An 18346-nucleotide genomic window follows, 5' to 3' on the forward strand; every position below is an offset into this window, starting at 1 on the left:
TAATAATAATAATCCAAACATTTGTATAGTGCTTTTCTCCTGTCGGACTCAAAGCGCTCAAGAGCTGCAAGCCACAGGGACGCGCTCAAGAGGCCACCCTGCAGTGTTAGGGAGTCTTGCCTTGAACTCCTTACTGAATAGGTACTTGACCTAGCCAGGATTCAAACCCTGGTCTCCCATGTCAAAGGCAGAGCCCTTAACCAGTACACTATCCAGCCACTGTAGTGTGAATCACACCAGAAACAAGCATGCAGCTAATCTTGTCAGATCTTACAAGAATGTCAAACACCAGATCTGCTGCATGCTTGTTCAGGGTCTAGGGCTAAAAGTATTGGAGGCAGAGGATCTGCAGGATAGCCAGGTAACTGGTATTGCTTAAAAGGAAATCAATATGGTAGCCTCCATATACCTTTCACTACAGTTCTCCTTTAAGCAACCTAATGGTTCTATTGCATTGAGCATAAATGTTAAATTTTAGGCTAGCTTCACTTACTTCTGTAGTGGTACAGTGCTTAGGGTGACGTGCCCACCACACAGTGAGATCTGGGTTCGATTCCCAGCTATGGTATGATCTGGTGTTTGACATTTTTGTAAGATCTGACAAGAGTAGCTGCATGCTTGTTTCTGGTGTGATTCACACTACTGCAGCCAAATAGATCAGCAGGGCTGCCAGGCAACTGGAATAGCTTAAAAGGAAATCAATATGGCAGCGTCCATATACCTCTCACTACAGTTCTTCTTTAAGCAACCTAATGGTTCTATTGCATTGAGCATAAATGTTAAATTTTAGGCTAGCTTCACTTACTTCTGTAGTGGTACAGTGCTTAGGGTGACGTGCCCACCACACAGTGAGATCTGGGTTCGATTCCCAGCTATGGTATGATGTATACTCATGTATGTATCCCCAGCTATGGTATGATGTATACTCATGTATGTATTCCCAGCTATGGTATGATGTATACTGGTTTTTAAAATAGTATAATTCCCTGGCAGAAGAGACCCTCCTCCCTCCGGTAGGAGGGAATGGGTAGAAGGGTAGGAGGGTAGGAGGGTGGCCAATTAAAATCTCCCTAGCAGAGTGTGTAGCAGCTGTCCCATAACTAATTAGTGTAGGCAGGCAAATGGTATAAAGGACCTTGCTTGGAGGAGGGAGGGAGGGTGGGTCTTCCAGCAGTGATGTGTATTTCACTCAATTAGGTGTGGCTTCAGGTATTAGAGCTTTTGAAACATGTTTTCTATCATTTGATAGAATTTTTTTAAACTTTCAAAGTTCGCCTCCCCATTGAAGTCTATTGCGGTTCGCGAACTTTTTCGCGAACCGAACCTTTCACGGACGTTCGCGAACCTAAAATCGGAGGTTCGGCCCAACTCTGCTCAGTATAACAGGGGTAACTCTGCAAGTCAGCAACCTGTACAAATCCATGCTTGAGTATAATAGGGGTAACTCTGCAGGTCAGCACCCTGGACAGGTCCATGCTCCAGTATAACAGGGGTAACTCTGCAGGTGAGCACCCTGGACAGGTCCATGCTCCAGTATAACAGGGGTAACTCTGCAGGTCAGCACCCTGGACAGGCCCATGGTCCAGAATAACAGTGGTAACTCTGCAGGTTAGCACCCTGGACAGGTCCATGCTCCAGTATAACAGGGGTAACTCTGCAGGTCAGCACCCTGGACAGGTCCATGCTCCAGTATAACAGGGGTAACTCTGCAGGTCAGCACCCTGGACAGGTCCATGCTCCAGTATAACAGGGGTAACTCTGCAGGTCAGCACCCTGGACAGGTCCATTCACCAGTATAATAGGGGTTACTCTGCAAGTCAACAGCCTCGACTTGTCCTTTCCACCATATAAGGGGGTAATGCTACAGGTCTTACAATTTGCATTATATTTGCATGCAATGGTAAATTATTAGCACCTCAGTGAGCAGTGCACCTCTACCAGTGAATTTTCTGCAGCGGCTTGTCATTGTCTTCCTGTACAGAGCGTCCTTTGTGCCCATAGCGCTGCAATCAGAAAGCCTTATCTTACTCCGTGGGCTGGAGTCATTAAAAAGCCAGATAAGAAATTATCGTTCAAGGAAGTGCGGAGGACTATAATAAGATACGCCAGAGAGGAGAACAATTCGTGGAAATAATCTGTGGCTGGTATTATGGGAAACGGGGAGATGTTCACGACGATCTGCGACCGAAGTCATTCCAGCACTACGCTCAGATCCAGGCCAAAGATAGGCAGCTCCCAGTGATCAGAATAGATAATGTTCCTGCAGCTTTTCAAGTGGACTTGTACTCTTGCACAGAACAGAAGGAAAAAAGAGAGAAATACAACCTGTATGTATTTAGAGGGTGTGATTCAGTAAAGTCAAACAACATAAATAATTCAATACAAAATAACATAACAAAGTTTATGGATTTTTAAAACAGCTGCCAGTCTTTTAAGGTATGTCTCTACCAGCTATGCACATCTAGAGACTGAAATCCTTGCCCATTCTTCTTTGCAAAACAGCTCCAGCTCAGTCAGATTAGATGGACAGCGTTTGTGAACAGTAGTTCTCAGATCTTGCCACAGATTCTCGATTGGATTTAGATCTGGACTTTGACTGGGCCATTCTAACACATGGATATGTTTTGTTTTAAACCATTCCATTGTTGCCCTGGCTTTATGTTTAGGGTCGTTGTCCTGCTGGAAGGTGAACCTCCGCCCCAGTCTCAAGTCTTTTGCAGACTCCAAGAGGATTTCTTCCAAGATTTCCCTGTATTTGGCTCCATCCATCTTCCCATCAACTCTGACCAGCTTCCCTGTCCCTGCTGAAGAGATGCACCCCCAGAGCATGATGCTGCCACCACCATATTTGACAGTGGGGATGGTGTGTTCAGAGTGATGTGCAGTGTTAGTTTTCCGCCACACATAGCGTTTTGCATTTTGGCCAAAAAGTTCCGTTTTGGTCTCATCTGACCAGAGCACCTTCTTCCACATGGTTGCTGTGTCCCCCACATGGCTTGTGGCAAACTGCAAACGGGACTTCTTATGCTTTCTGTTAACAATGGCTTTCTTCTTGTCACTCTTCCATAAGAGCCAGTTTTGTGCAGTGCACAACTAATAGTTGTCCTATGGTGAGATTCCCCCACCTGAGCTGTAGATCTCTGCAGCTCGTCCAGAGTCACCATGGGCCTCATGATTGCATTTCTGATCAGCGCTCTCCTTGTTTGGCCTGTGAGTTTAGGTGGACGGCCTTGTCTTGGTAGGTGTACAGTTGTGCCATACTCCTTCCATTTCTGAATAATCGCTTGAACAGTGCTCCGGGGGATGTTCAAGGCTTTGGAAATCTTTTTGTAGCCTAAGCCTGCTTTAAATTTTTCAATAACTTTATCCCTGACCTGTCTGGTGTGTTCTTTGGACTTCACGGTGTTGTTGCTCCCAAGATTCTCTTAGACAACCTCTGAGGCCCTCACAGAGCAGCTGTATTTGTACTGACATTAGATTACACATAGGTGGTCTCTATTTAGTCATTAGCACTCATCAGGCAATGTCTATGGGCAACTGACTGCACTCAGATCAAAAGGGGCCGAATAATTACGCACACCCCACTTTGCAGTTATTGATTTGTAAAAAATGTTTGGAATGCTGTATGATTTTTGTTGCACTTCTCACGTGTACACCACTTTGTATTGGTCTTTCACGTGGAATTCCAATAAAACTGATTCATGTTTGTGGCAGTAATGTGACAAAATGTGGAAAACTTCAAGGGGGCCGAATACTTTTGCAAGCCCCTGTATCAGATTGTAGTGGAGGTTGCTGAAAAGTCAGCAAGTTAACGGAGCTGCGTTTGCATTTGTGAGTCATAGGTTAGTGTTGGGAATCATGCAAAGGGTTACAGCAAACCTCTGACTTTAAAGGACACCCGAGGCGAAAATAAACGAATGAAATAATTAATTGTGTCTATCCTCCTTATCCTAAAAATGACTTTTTAAGATATTCCACAGTTCTATTTTATGTGTAAATCTACTTTTTAAGTTTTAACTGTTTTATTGTTTTTGCTCAATGACACATTCATTGAAGTATGCCAGAGCTAAAATCTATGAACTATTTACCCTTTTTATCTTTTTCCTGCTCTCAGAAGCCATTTTCTGCTAGAAAAGTGTTTTATAGTTGGAATTTCTTATCAGTGAGGGCCACACTGTAGTCACTTCCTGTCTGAGTCAGGACTGAGTCAGCCACTTACAGTACATTCCTGATATTTACCTCTTTCAGGCAGAAAGAGAAAAAAAGGAACACGGCATTGTGTGCTAGCCAGGCACTGTACATACCCATGTCTATCTCTGTCACATGTCACCTCGGGTATCCTTTAGAGGACCAGTGCCGGAATCAATATGAGAAACAGGGAGAGCAGGCATGTATGGTGAGCTGTCCGTCCTGATGCTCACTGCTCCCATTCTTCATTCTGCCTCTAAATGCCCTCCGGCAACATCTTCCAGTCGCTGGAGTTGAGCATCACTGCTCCTGCGCTGGCCCGGCTGCGCGCGTCCTACAGCAAGCGAACACGAGCACTCTGCGCATGGCATCCTCGTGACGTCATGCGCATGCGTAATATTCTACAGGATCTTCTCAAAAAATTAGCATATTGTGATAAAGTTCATTATTTTCTGTAATGTACTGATAAACATTAGACTTTCATATATTTTAGATTTAAATACACACAACTGAAGTAGTTCAAGCCTTTTATTGTTTTAATATTGATGATTTTGGCATACAGCTCATGAAAACCCAAATTTCCTAGCTCACAAAATTAGCATATTTCATCCGACCAATAAAGGAAAGGGGTTTTTAAAACAAAAAAAGTCAACCTTCAAATAATTATGTTCAGTTATGCACTCAATACTTGGTCAGGAATCCTTTTGCAGAAATGACTGCTTCAATGCTGCGTGGCATGGAGGCAATCAGCCTGTGGCACTGCTCAGGTGTTATGGAGGCCCAGGATGCTTCGATAGCGGCCTTAAAGGAGTACTATCGATTGAAACGACTTTTTTTTTTAATACTGTATATTAGTGTACACATTACCACTAGTGCTAGGGGCACTTTATTTATTCACCCAGGTCTCTCTCTCACTATCCCTGCTTAAAAATTCATTTCTCACACAGCTCATAGTAGTTTGGGTCACCCTGAGCTGCTTGGTTACTCTGTCACACAGCTCACAAATATATTTCACTGTGTCACTCACAGCATGCAGGAGACATGAGGAGAAATAGGCTGATCTGAGGTGGTAACAGGTAACTAAATGAGCTGTAATATTGCTGGAATATAACTAGCTATAAACAATAGTCTGTGTTTACACTCAGTCTGGCTGCTGCTTGAGGTGATTCACTCCAGGCTGCATCCACTTTACAAGCTGCTGAGAGGGGCAGACCACTGTTTACAATTAGCATTATTAGTATCTTTATCAGTCAAGAGAAGCAAAGATAATAAACACACATTGCTAGAATCTTTAACCCCTTACCACCATATCAATAAGATTCTTTCAGCAAGGTGATAATTAAACTAGAAACTGAGGAGTTGATAGCAACTCCCCTGTGCAGACATGGGCTTAGCCCTCTGGGAGCAGTCAGCATATAGATACATTTGTATCAAACACTGACGGCCAAAACTGACGGAGGATTTTACAGCTGAGAGGAACAGCTGTGTGAGGAATCAAATTGCTCCTAGTACTTGTCCTAATGTGTGCTACAACATACAGCATTTAAAAATAAATGCATACATCGATAGTATTCCTTTAAGCTTATCCAGAGTGTTGGGTCTTGCGTCTCTCAACTTTCTCTTCACAAAATCCCACAGATTGTCTATGGGGTTCAGGTCAGGAGAGTTGGCAGACCAATTGAGCACAGTAATACCATGGTCAGTAAACCATTTTCCAGTGGTTTTGGCACTGTGAGCAGGTGCCAGGTCGTGCTGAAAAATGAAATCTTCATCTCCATAAAGCTTTTGAGCAGATGGAAGCATGAAGTGCTCCAAAATCTCCTGATAACTAGCTGCATTGACCCTGCCCTTGATAAAACACAGTGGACCAACACCAGCAGCTGACATGGCACTCCAGACCATCACTGACTGTGGGTACTTGATACTGGACTTCAGGCATTTTGACATTTCCCTCTCCCCAGTCTTCCTCCAGACTCTGGCACCTTGATTTCCGAATGACATGTAAAAGTTCCTTTCATCCGAAAAAAGTACTTTGGACCACTGAGCAACAGTCCAGTGCTGCTTCTCTGTAGCCCAGGTCAGGCGCTTCTGCCGCTGTTTCTGGTTCAAAAGTGGGTTCATGCTTCCATCTGCTGAAAAGCTTTATGGAGATAAAGATTTCATTTTTCAGCACGACCTGGCACCTGCTCACAGTGCCAAAACCACTGGTAAATGGTTTACTGACTATTGTATTACTGTGCTCAATTGGCCTGCCAACTCTCCTGACCTGAACCCCATAGAGAATCTGTGGAATATTGTGAAGAGAAAGTTGAGAGACGCAAGACCCACCACTCTGGATGAGCTTAAGGCCGCTATCGAAGCTTCCTGGGCCTCCATAACACCTGAGCAGTGCCACAGGCTGATTGGCTTAATGCCACGCCGCATTGAAGCAGTCATTTCTGCAAAAGGATTCCCGACCAAGTATTGAGTGGAAAACTGAACATAATTATTTGAAGGTTGACTTTTTTTGTTTTAAAAACACTTTTCTTTTATTGGTCGGATAAAATATGCTAATTTTTTGAGATAGGAAATTTGGGTTTTCATGAGCTGTATGCCAAAATCATCAATAAGAAAAACAATAAAAGGCTTGAACTACTTCAGTTGTGTGTAATGAATCTAAAATATATGAAAGTCTAATGTTTATCGGTACATTACAGAAAATAATGAACTTTTTCACAATATGCTAATTTTTTGAGAAGATCCTGTACAGGCCGCAGTTGTGTGCTGTAGGACGTGCGCAGCCGGGCCACCTCAGGCCCAGTGATGCCCGACCCAGGCGACCGGAAGAAGGTGCTGGAGGGCATTTAGAGGCAGCGGAGGGGCAGACTGCATATTGGCGGCAGGACAGGAGGACCTCAGCGATTACCTCGTAAGTATGCGGTATTCCTCTTCTTGCCAGGATCCAAACAGGAAGTGACACTTGCTTGTGGTCACTTCCTGTTTTAGAGAAATGGAATTGCACGGAAGCGTATTGTAAAAATACGCTTCCATGCATGCGCGACAACATTGTGGCAAACCCTGCGTCGCTATAGACTTACATGACTTCCGGTCCGCCGTATATCATCGCAGAGTTTGTGCTGTAACATCGGTTTGCATCGCACCGCATGCCGTATTAAAGCACGCATAGGCTTTCATTAGCATAGCGGTGAGGTGCAGAAAACTACCCACCACACTGCGCTAGTGTGAAAGGGCCCTAAGGGCTAAAGAGAAACCGTGACCAAGAATTGAAAATCATCCCAATCAGTAGCTGATACCCCCTTTCCCATGAGAAATCTTTTCCTTTTCTTAAACGGATCATCAGGGAGTTCTGTATGGCTGATATTGTGGTAAAACCCCTCCCATAGCGTGATGTCAGGGCGGCAGGGCCATGGTTCTGACTTCACACTGTGGGAGCCTTGTTGCATTGTGGGAAATAACAGCGGTTTCCAACTGCCAAAAAAGCAAGCAGCATCTCCTTCCAGTGACATTACCTGCCAGCCGTAAAAATGTGACCATGTGGTAAATGTCAGAATGTAAATCAGGGAGTGGAAAGATTTTACAATGGGCAAACACTGACTAAATCATTTACACATAATTATTGTAAAAATTTATCATTTTTATATTTCATTATTTTTACTGAAGTTCCTCTTTAAAGGAGAACTGTAGTGAGAGGTATATGGAGGCTGCCATATTTATTTCCTTTTAAGCAACACCAGTTGCCTGGCAGCCCTGCTGATCCTCTGCCTCTAATACTATTAGCCATAGGCCCTGAACAAGCATGCAGCAGATCAGGTGTTTCTGACAAATTTAGACAGATATGACAAGATTAGCTGCATGCATGTTTCTGGTGTGATTCAGACACTTCTTTAGGCAAATAGACCATCAGGGCTGCCAGGCAACTGGTATTGCTTAAAAGGAAATAAATATGGCAGCCTCCATATCCCTCTCACTACAGTTCTCCTTTAAGGGTTAGGCACTAGGGATGTTCAATCGGATTTCGTAGAATTGAAATTATTCCAATCGGAATTTAGAAAAAGGAAAACGGAAACCGGCATTCCATGGAAATCCGATTTACCGCAACCTAGCCCAATTACAAAACTCAGAAGTATTGGACCAATCACGGAATGCAGAATTTTTCCGCAAATTTTTACTGTAAGACCAATCACAAGGCTGATTTTCAGATTTCTGTTTTTCTGGTTATTTTTCTTTTTGCATTCTCTGATGCAAACAAATGACAAATGAAATACTCCTCAAAAATCAGAAATTGGAAAAACAGAAAATCTGAAAAACTTAATTTCTCCAGAATCAGAAATTTCTGTACAGGAAGCAGGAAATTTGGGCGCATGAGGCAGGTGGGCAAAAATGGCGCCGCCATTCACTCATATAATAAATATCGTTTAATGGGCACCCGACAGGAAAAAAGGGCGCCGGAGAAAAATAACGTTTTAAAAGCGGCGCCCGGAGACTTTTAATGTTTTATAACTGCTTCTCATGATTACACATTATTTAATGATTTATAATTTTTTTAAACATTATTTTTAAACGAAAAACAGTACAATATTTTTTTTAAACGTTATTAACCTCCCTGCCGTTATAAAAAATTGCTGCGCACGGCAGGGAGGGTGTTTTTTGGCATTATTTTTTTTTTTTTAGCATGTAGCTAGCCTAGCGCTAGCTACATGCTTCCCCCCTCCCTGCGGCGTCCCCCCGAATGCGCCGATCGCCGCCGGCGCATATACCCATCCGGAAATCCCGTTCTGAACGGGATTTCCAGGAGGGCTTCCCCCGTCGCCATGGCGACGGGTGCGATGACGTCACCGACGTCGTGACGTCAGAGGGAGTCCCGAACCACCCCTCGACGCTGCCTGGCACTGATTGGCCAGGCAGCGCACGGGTCTCGGGGGGGGCACCCTCTGATGCGGCGGGTTGCGGCGAATCGGCGCGGAGCGGCGGCGATCGTAAGTTACACGCAGCTAGCAAAGTGCTAGCTGCGTGTAACAAAAAAAAAATTATGCAAATCGGCCCAGCAGGGCCTGAGGAATCCTCCGCGGCAGGTTACCCCGAGCTGAGCTCGGGATAACCGGCAGGGAGGTTAATGCTTATCACAGGGGGGTCTTAGGTTTAGGCACCACCAGGGGGGGTCTTAGGGTTAGGCACCACCAGGGGGGTCTTAGGGTTAGGCACCACCTGGGGGTCTTAGGTTTAGGCACCACCAGGGGGGTCTTAGGTTTAGGCACCACCAGGGGGGTCTTAGGTTTAGGCACCACCAGGGGGGTCTTAGGTTTAGGCACCACCAGGGGGGTCTTAGGTTTAGGCACCACCAGGGGGGTCTTAGGTTTAGGCACCACAAGGAGGTCTTAGGTTTAGGCACCACCAGGGGGGTCTTAGGTTTAGGCACCACCAGGGGGGTCTTAGGTTTAGGCACCACAAGGGGGGTCTTAGGTTTAGGCACCACCAGGGGGGTCTTAGGTTTAGGCACCACCGGGGGGGTCTTAGGTTTAGGCACCACCAGGGGGGGGTCTTAGGTTTAGGCACCACCAGGGGGGGTCTAGGGGTTAGAGGTAGGTACAGGGAGGGTTCTGTGTGAGAGTAGGGTTAAGTATAGTTTTAGTAACATTCTTATTAATCTTTTATAAAACGTTATTATACATTTCACTTTTTAAACAGGGAAGATTAACGTTTTTAAAATTTCTGATTTCATACACATTATTTAATGATTTATAACTTTATAAAACATTATTTTTAAACGAAATATAGCACATTTTTTTTAACGTTATTCATGCTTATCGTTTAAAACCCTGCGCCCTTTTTTCCCGGCGCCCTTTTTTAGCGTACGCTCTGTACATCCCTATTAGGCACCGCCAAAGGGAGTTAATTTTTGGTTATAGGTAGAGGGAGGGTTAAGTATCAGTAGGGGGAGGGGTAAGGGTTAGGCATCGGTAGAGGCAGGGTTCTGGGTGAGAGGAAAGTGATGGTGTCCGTACACAGTACAACAAAAATGCTCGATTTTCCTGTTTATTCGACCAAAACAATCAAATCGAATGAAAGTCGAAAATAATCTTTTTTTATCAAGAAAAACAAATGATTATCCAGTTTTTTCAATAAAAATCTTATCGGAACAAGTTGGAAAAATCTTTATATTTGATCTAATGGAATAATCAAATAGATGTATCTGATCGAAAAAAAATATGAAAAAATTGTACCATGTATGGGCACCATTAGGATAAGTCATAGTAAAATATCAGTAAAGATTAAGTTGTAGAATATCATTACGAGTATTTTACTGATATTCTATTAGCGGTTATCCCCTGCACCCCTTTTTTCCAGGTGCCTTTATTAGATATACAGGACTGGAATGCCATAAGACAGACACATAGATGCAGCCAGTCTCGGTGGCTGGGTACGGTATCATTTATCTGGTAGTGGAAGCCCGGCGGATCTCCCAGCCATGCGGATTCTGACATCTGTTTATTGCAGCCCTTGTATGACTGTCGCACTAGCTGCTCTCTGTGATGGGGGTTATAATTGGTTATTGATGGCCTATTTGTATGCTAATGAGACTGCATAGAACTGCTGACACTGGATTTACATTCCAGCTCTGCTCACAAAGTGAACCTGGGAAAAGGTCACTGTGCTTTATGCTGTAAATGGCTGAAAAATGAAAACATAGGCTGGAGGTTGCTTTCATACACATCGAGGAACAATAAGACCGCACTATGATTGCTGACAGAGACTGAGGGACCGCACTGGGACTGCTAACAGAGACTGAGGGACTGCACTGTGACTACTGACAGAGACTGAGGGACCGCACTGGGACTGCTAACAGAGACTGAGGGACCGCACTGTGACTACTGTCAGAGACTGAGGCACCGCACTGTGACTGCTGACAGAGACTGAGGGACTGCACTGTGACTGCTAACAGAGACTGAGGGACAGCACTGTGACTGCTGACAGAGACTGAGGGACCGCACTGGGACTGCTAACAGAGACTGAGGGACAGCACTGTGACTGCTGACAGAGACTGAGGGACCGCACTGTGACTGCTGACAGAGACTGAGGGATCGCACTGTGACTGCTGACAGAGACTGAGGGACAGCACTGTGACTGCTGACAGAGACTGAGGGACCGCACTGTGACTGCTGACAGAGACTGAGGGATCGCACTGTGACTGCTGACAGAGACTGAGGGATCGCACTGTGACTGCTGACAGAGACTGAGGGACTGCACTGTGACTGCTGACAGAGACTGAGGGACCGCACTGTGACTGCTGACAGAGACTGAGGGATCGCACTGTGACTGCTGACAGAGACTGAGGGATCGCACTGTGACTGCTGACAGAGACTGAGGGACTGCACTGTGACTGCTGACAGAGACTGAGGGACTGCACTGTGACTGCTGACAGAGACTGGGAGACCACACTGTGACTGCTGACAGAGACTGGGAGACCACACTGTGACTGCTGACAGAGACTGAGGGACCGCACTGTGACTGCTGACAGAGACTGGGAGACCACACTGTGACTGCTGACAGAGACTGGGAGACCACACTGTGACTGCTGACAGAGACTGGGAGACCACACTGTGACTGCTGACAGAGACTGGGAGACCACACTGTGACTGCTGACAGAGACTGGGAGACCACACTGTGACTGCTGACAGAGACTGAGGGACTGCACTGTGACTGCTGACAGAGACTGGGAGACCACACTGTGACTGCTGACAGAGACTGGGAGACCACACTGTGACTGCTGACAGAGACTGGGAGACCACACTGTGACTGCTGACAGAGACTGGGAGACCACACTGTGACTGCTGACAGAGACTGGGAGACCACACTGTGACTGCTGACAGAGATTGAGAGACTGCACTGGGACTGCTGATAGAGACTGAGGGACCGCACTGTGACTGCTGACAGAGACTGAGGGACTGCACTGGGACTGCTGACAGAGATTGGGAGATCGCACTGTGACTGCTGACAGAGACTGGAAGACCACACTGTGACTGCTGACAGAGACTGAGGGACTGCACTATGACTGTTGACAGAGACTGGAAGACCGTACTGTGACTGCTGACAGAGACTGGGAGACCACACTGGGACTGCTGACAGAGACTGGGAGACCACACTGGGACTGCTGACAGAGACTGAGGGATCGCACTGTGACTGCTGATAGAGATTGGGGGACTGCACTGTGACTGCTGGCAGAGATTGGGGGACTGCACTGTGACTGCTGACAGAGACTGCACTGTGACTGCTGACAGAGACTGCACTGTGACTGCTGACAGAGACTGCACTGTGACTGCTGGCAGAGACCAGGAGACTGCACTGTGACTGCTGACAGAGACCGCATTGGGGCGGCTGACAGAGACCGCACTGTAACAGCTGACAGAGACTACAATTAAACACAGTAGCCAAATCCTACCGCTGCAGTCATTGCCGCTAACCAGAGTTTGGTCATACTATTCCTATAGCTGAACTCCGCCCATAGCTGCTAATTCCAACATTTACCATTGGCACCTATGGCAGCGCCCAATAGCTAGGCCATGAATCTTCTGAGAGAAGAAACATCATTGGGTTATGTGGAAGGTTGGTAGAAAGTAGTGCAGAAAATAGCATGGAATGTGGCTTTAAGATCATAATCATAGGGGCAAAATGGGCGATTGCCAGACCCCCCACCCCCCTTAACTTGTGCTCACCAAGGCCTCTGCACAGCTTTTGGCACCATAGCAACTCACCAAAGCAGGTCATGTTGGTGCTCGCTGACCACCACACAGTGCCGTATATCCATGCCACTAAAGCTGTATTGCTATAGCCCCGCCGCATCATACATGTTCTCCCACTTTAATTCAGCTGCCGACAATGGTGGTGGTAGTGGTGGGGAGTTAATTTGCTGCTGTGGGGGAGGTGACAGGAGGGCCCCAAGTTACTTTTGCCCCAGAGCCCCGTTGTAGCTAGATCCTCCCCTGCATACACTCCTCAGGGGCGGAGTCTAATACAAATAGTTCTATGTACATGATTAGGTGTTGTGGAATATCTTCTCAATGCATGAATAAAGCTGTAACTCTTCCCTGGCTTGGATAATAACACAGAACAGCTTTTCATTATGGATTCTACCTTAGTTTCCTGAGCCGAGGAGCAGATGTTTCCCAGGAACACCTCGGTGCCTGCAGACGGCCCGGGAGCTCCCAGAGTCAATGTTTACCTTACTTGTTATTAGCATGTGCTGAGCGTCTAATACACGACGCCGTCTCTGCCAACTGCTGGCGGCGTTATACGCGAGAAGAAAAACCACACTAGGAAATGATACGAGCCATTGAGAACAAAAGTTTGACTTCTTAAAACAGAAAGTATTTGCAAATTTTAATGATTTATTTATTTTCCTTTATCTATATATAGTTGACTTGTTTGTTGTTTTATTAAAGGCCACCTGAAGTGAGAGGTATATGGAGGCTGCCATATTTATTTACCTTTAAGCAATAAAAGTTGCCTGGCAGCCCTGCTGATCCTCTGCCTCTAATAGCTTTAGCCATACAGTAGACCCTGAACAAGCATACAGCAAATCAGGCATTTCTGACATTATTGTCAGATTTGACAAGACTAGTTCAGCTGCATGCTTGTTTCTTGTGTTAATCTGACACGACTGCAGCCAAATAGATCAGCAGGGCTGGCAGGAAACTGGTAATGTTTAAAAGTAAACAAATATGGCAGCCTCCATATAATTTCACTTCACTGTCCTTTATAAATATACGTTTATGAAAAAAAAGATGATTTTTGTATTCTTCATTATTTTACGAATATTCAAAGCTTTATTTTTGTTTATGATATTATTATTTTTTGTTTTCTCTACACAAATATTTTATTTGGTTTAACAGAAATAACAGGGGGAAAAAGTGTTCTTACAACAGGTATTTGATTGGCTAGGTCACCCATTTACAGAAGATGTCTGTCTTTCAAACATTTTGTGACTTTTTGACTTTTAATTCTTTTTATTTTCATTTTTGGTGCTTGTTTTTTATTTATTTTTAGGTTAAAGCACAGGAGTAGCTGAGAGTCTGAAGGTACCCCATTACCGGTTATGTTAGTAGCCACAACTTTGTACATTAAAAGGATACCCGAAGTGACATGTGACATGATGAGATAGACATGTGTATGTACAGTGCCTAGCACACAAATAACTATGCTGTGTTCCTTTTTTTTCTTTCTCTGCCTGAAAGAGTTAAATATCAGGTATGTAAGTGGCTGACTCAGTCCTGACTCAGACAGAAAGTGACTACAGTGTGACCCTCACTGATAAGAAATTCCAACTATAAAACATTTTCCTAGTAGAAAATGGCTTCTGGGAGCAAGAAAGAGGTAAAAAAGGGGAATTTCTTAACAGTGAGGGTCACACTGTAGTCACTTCCTGTCTGAGTCAGGACTGAGTCAGCCACTTACATACCTGATATTTAACTCTTTCAGGAAGAGAAAGAAAAAAAGGAACACAGCCTAGTTATTTGTGTGCTAGGCACTGTACATACACATGTCTATCTCATCATGTCACATGTCAGTTCGGGTATCCTTTAAAGAGAACCTGAGGCGGGACCTGGGATAATGGCAGTACTTACCAGTACTTATACTTACCTGGGGCTTCCTCCAGCCCCATGAGGTCTCCAAGCTCTGTTCGATTGCAGTAGCTCCCGGTAATCTGTCCGGCCGCACTCTTCTGCGCGATCTACTCTGTACTACCAGGAGCTATTACTCAGCTCTTTCTCAGGTACCCTTTAAGTTGACCATATATCACGTGATTTGGGCCGCAAATTGACAAAGAGACAGCTCTCACTCTGATCGAATGTGATCCGAGAAGGATCTTTGCCTGCGGCAGCAGCCACAGGCTCACTCACCTGATCCTTAGGTTGGGATATGTTCCGACTTGAGCCATTAACATGTCTCGATAGATAATTTCCGACATGTCCGATCTGCCGCCCAATCGTTTCACCGCTCGATTCCGGATTGAAGTGAATGGAAAAAGAAAAACAAGCGGAAGATAAGAGAATTGATTACGGAATCGAGAAGCTAAACGATCGAGGGGGAGAATCGAGCAGCAAAATCAAGCCGTGTGTGCCCAGCATTAGATCCCGCGCCGCACGGTCAGCTGCTAGCCTGTCTCACTCCTTCCCCCTAGTGTCAGCACTTTCTGGTCGCGACCAGCACTAGGGGGAAGGAGTGAGAGATAAGCAGCTGATCATGCGGGGGTTGCAAGGATCAGGTGGGTGATGCCTGCGGCTGCTGCTGATACGTACATTCATGGAGGGGGAGCAGAGCAGGACACCTGGGAAACAGAGGAGGACACAGAGGACACGAGGGGGACAGCATTTGATTGCTGCGGGCTCCCGGGATGAGGTGAGTGATGCCTGCGGCTGCTGCTGATACGTACATTCATAGAGGGGGAGCGGAGCAGGACACCTGGGAAACAGAGGAGGACACAGAGGACACAAGGGGGACAGCATCTGATTGCTGCGGGCTCTCGGGATGAGGTGAGTGATGCCTGCGGCTGCTGCTGATACGTACATTCATAGAGGGGGAGCGGAGCAGGACACCTGGGAAACAGAGGAGGACACAGAGGACACAAGGGGGACAGCATCTGATTGCTGCGGGCTCTCGGGATGAGGTGAGTGATGCCTGCGGCTGCTGCTGATACGTACATTCATAGAGGGGGAGCGGAGCAGGACACCTGGGAAACAGAGGAGGACACAGAGGACACAAGGGGGACAGCATCTGATTGCTGCGGGCTCTCGGGATGAGGTGAGTGATAGCGTCTGCCGCTAATTACATTTATACAGGGGGACAGTGCAGGAGGACACTGGGACACGGAGGGAGTCATTAGGAGGCCACCAAGGGAGACATTAGGAGGCCACAAAGGAGGATACTAGGAGGACACAAAAGGGAACACAAAAATTTGGGGCAGAACATCTACAAGGCGCCCCTGCACCACAGACGCACCAGGTTTACTATATTTTCTTTCCCTGGTTCTTGCCCTCTAACCCTAGGTGCGTCTTATAGTCTGGAGCCTCTTTCAGTCCGAAAAATATGGTCATTTATCAGGGCAAACCTGTGAAATCTCTTCTCACTTCTTCAGGTTATGGCAGCTTCCACTGAAAAAAAAAAAAAAAAAAAAAAAATCAGAAATGTCATTTATTACAGAAAAGGGAAAACAGTGTGGTGAATTGTTGAATTACATATCTCCCAACTTTTTGAGATGAGAAAGAGGGACACTTAAGCCACGCCCCTGCCACACCTCTGATCACGCCCCGACCCACCCCTAGTCACGCATACCATAAAGATTTTATAAGAAAAATATGTTGTTTTATAATTCAAATCACACTGGTCCTTTCTCTATCCTGGTTCATTTTCCTTCATATTAACATTTTAAAATTAGTAATCTATCAATTTAAAGGATGGGAATAAAGTTTTAAAGTCAAACACATTTTTTTAGTAGAGAAATATATATATTTGCATAGGAAGAGGGACAAATGAGGAGGAAAGAGGGACAGTTGGGAGCTATGGAATTACCTCTAAGTATTGTCTGAGATTATACTGACTTCACCTGAGGAGAGGTGTTCAGAGCAAGGGCGTAGCAATAGGGGTTGCAGAGGTAGTGACCGCATCGGGGCCCTTGGGCCAGAGGGGCCCCGAAGGGCCCTCCCTCAACTACAGTATTAAGGGGCCCATACACTGGACGATTTCAGCCATCGATCGATTGATTAATTCTATAGAATCAATCAATTGATCAGAAATCGATTATTTCAAACCAGCAAATCGATCGATTTTCAATCGATTTCGATTGATTTGATCTATCTGACAGGGTGGAAAATCTAGGTCGATCTACTGCTGGCAGCAGATCTATGGCCCATAGAGTTGCATTGGATCTAATGGTGCAATAATGCATTTAGATTTTATTCTAAAATCTATTTGAAATCTGTTCCTAGTGTGTGGCACACATCAGATAGATTCCTGTCAGATTCGACTTGACAGGCATCTGACAGAAATCTATCTGATGGTAAAATCTGCTGCAAATCTATCAGTGTATGGCCGCCCACCTTTAGCTCTCTATTGGTCCTGTGCTTATAATAATCATTTCTATAGATACTTTAAATAGTGGTAATCATTAACAAGCTGCTCCCCATCCCCTTCTTGCACTTCTGACACTGTAGTTGCCAATGCCAGGTTTTGGTGCGCCGTATCAATTGTTACAGTATGTATAGAGTGCTTGGGGGGGGCCCATGTAAAACTTGCATGGAGGTCCAAAGCTCTATAGTTACACCGCTGGTTCAGAGAACATGTTTTCTTCTCTGAGGTATTGATAAGCACGCCGTGTCAAGCATTTTTATGTTCCCGGGACGGTACAAGCAACATCTGTGATGCTTTCTATGCGACCGTCAATACTGCAATACAACACAGCGGCACTGTGATCTCTCTGGGTCACTGGAGCATTGGCTACATTGACATTTCTGTCCCTGCTGTCCGCCTTTCATTTTAACTGTTCATGAGAGCAACAAATGCTATCGGCTGGCAGCCATTCCCTCTCCTTCGGGAAGCCATACTTGTAGAGGATTATTATTACTGATTTCTAAAGCGCCAACATATTCTGTGGCGGTCACAATGTAAGAAACAAACATAACATACATATTAATACAGACAATAGAGTACACCAATAAACAAAATACGTACCTGGTGACAAAATATAAAATCGACACAAAATACAGAATTGGTAATGACAGTGACAAAAGTAACATGAGGAATAAAATGTATAATGCATTCCAAGACACAAAAGGGGGAAAGAGCTTGCCCTTGCAAGCTTACAATCTAAAGGGATAGGAGGGAGGAAGAAGGGTGACCCCTCCCCTACCATACATTTAGAAAAAACAGTGTGTCCACCTGCACTGTCCCCCTGTATAAATGTAATTAATGGCAGCCGCTATCATTAACCTTATACTGGGAGCCCACGGCAATCAGATGCTGTCCCCCTCATGTCCTCAGTGTCATCCTCTGTTTCCCAGGTGTCCTACTTTTCAGTAGAGGTAGGACTGGCACTACCTTTAGGGCAACCTGGTCAATTGCCTTAGGGCCCCCAAGCCGGCTGGGCCCTTCAGGTCTACCCCAATTT

The 18346-nt window shown here is 45.5% G+C and overlaps 1 long non-coding RNA gene across 1 annotated transcript in view; it reads right to left on the reverse strand.

Moving 5' to 3' along the window:
* Positions 1-18346, reverse strand: part of LOC137517880 (uncharacterized) — a 69661-nt gene that overhangs the window by 31253 nt on the left and 20062 nt on the right. Inside the window, exon 3 of the long non-coding RNA XR_011020701.1 lies at positions 16292-16334. This is a non-coding gene — a long non-coding RNA (uncharacterized lncRNA). The remainder of the gene's footprint in view (positions 1-16291; positions 16335-18346) is intronic.

This window comes from Hyperolius riggenbachi, chromosome 5, assembly GCF_040937935.1.
Source record: "Hyperolius riggenbachi isolate aHypRig1 chromosome 5, aHypRig1.pri, whole genome shotgun sequence".
Taxonomy (NCBI): Eukaryota; Metazoa; Chordata; class Amphibia; order Anura; family Hyperoliidae; genus Hyperolius; species Hyperolius riggenbachi.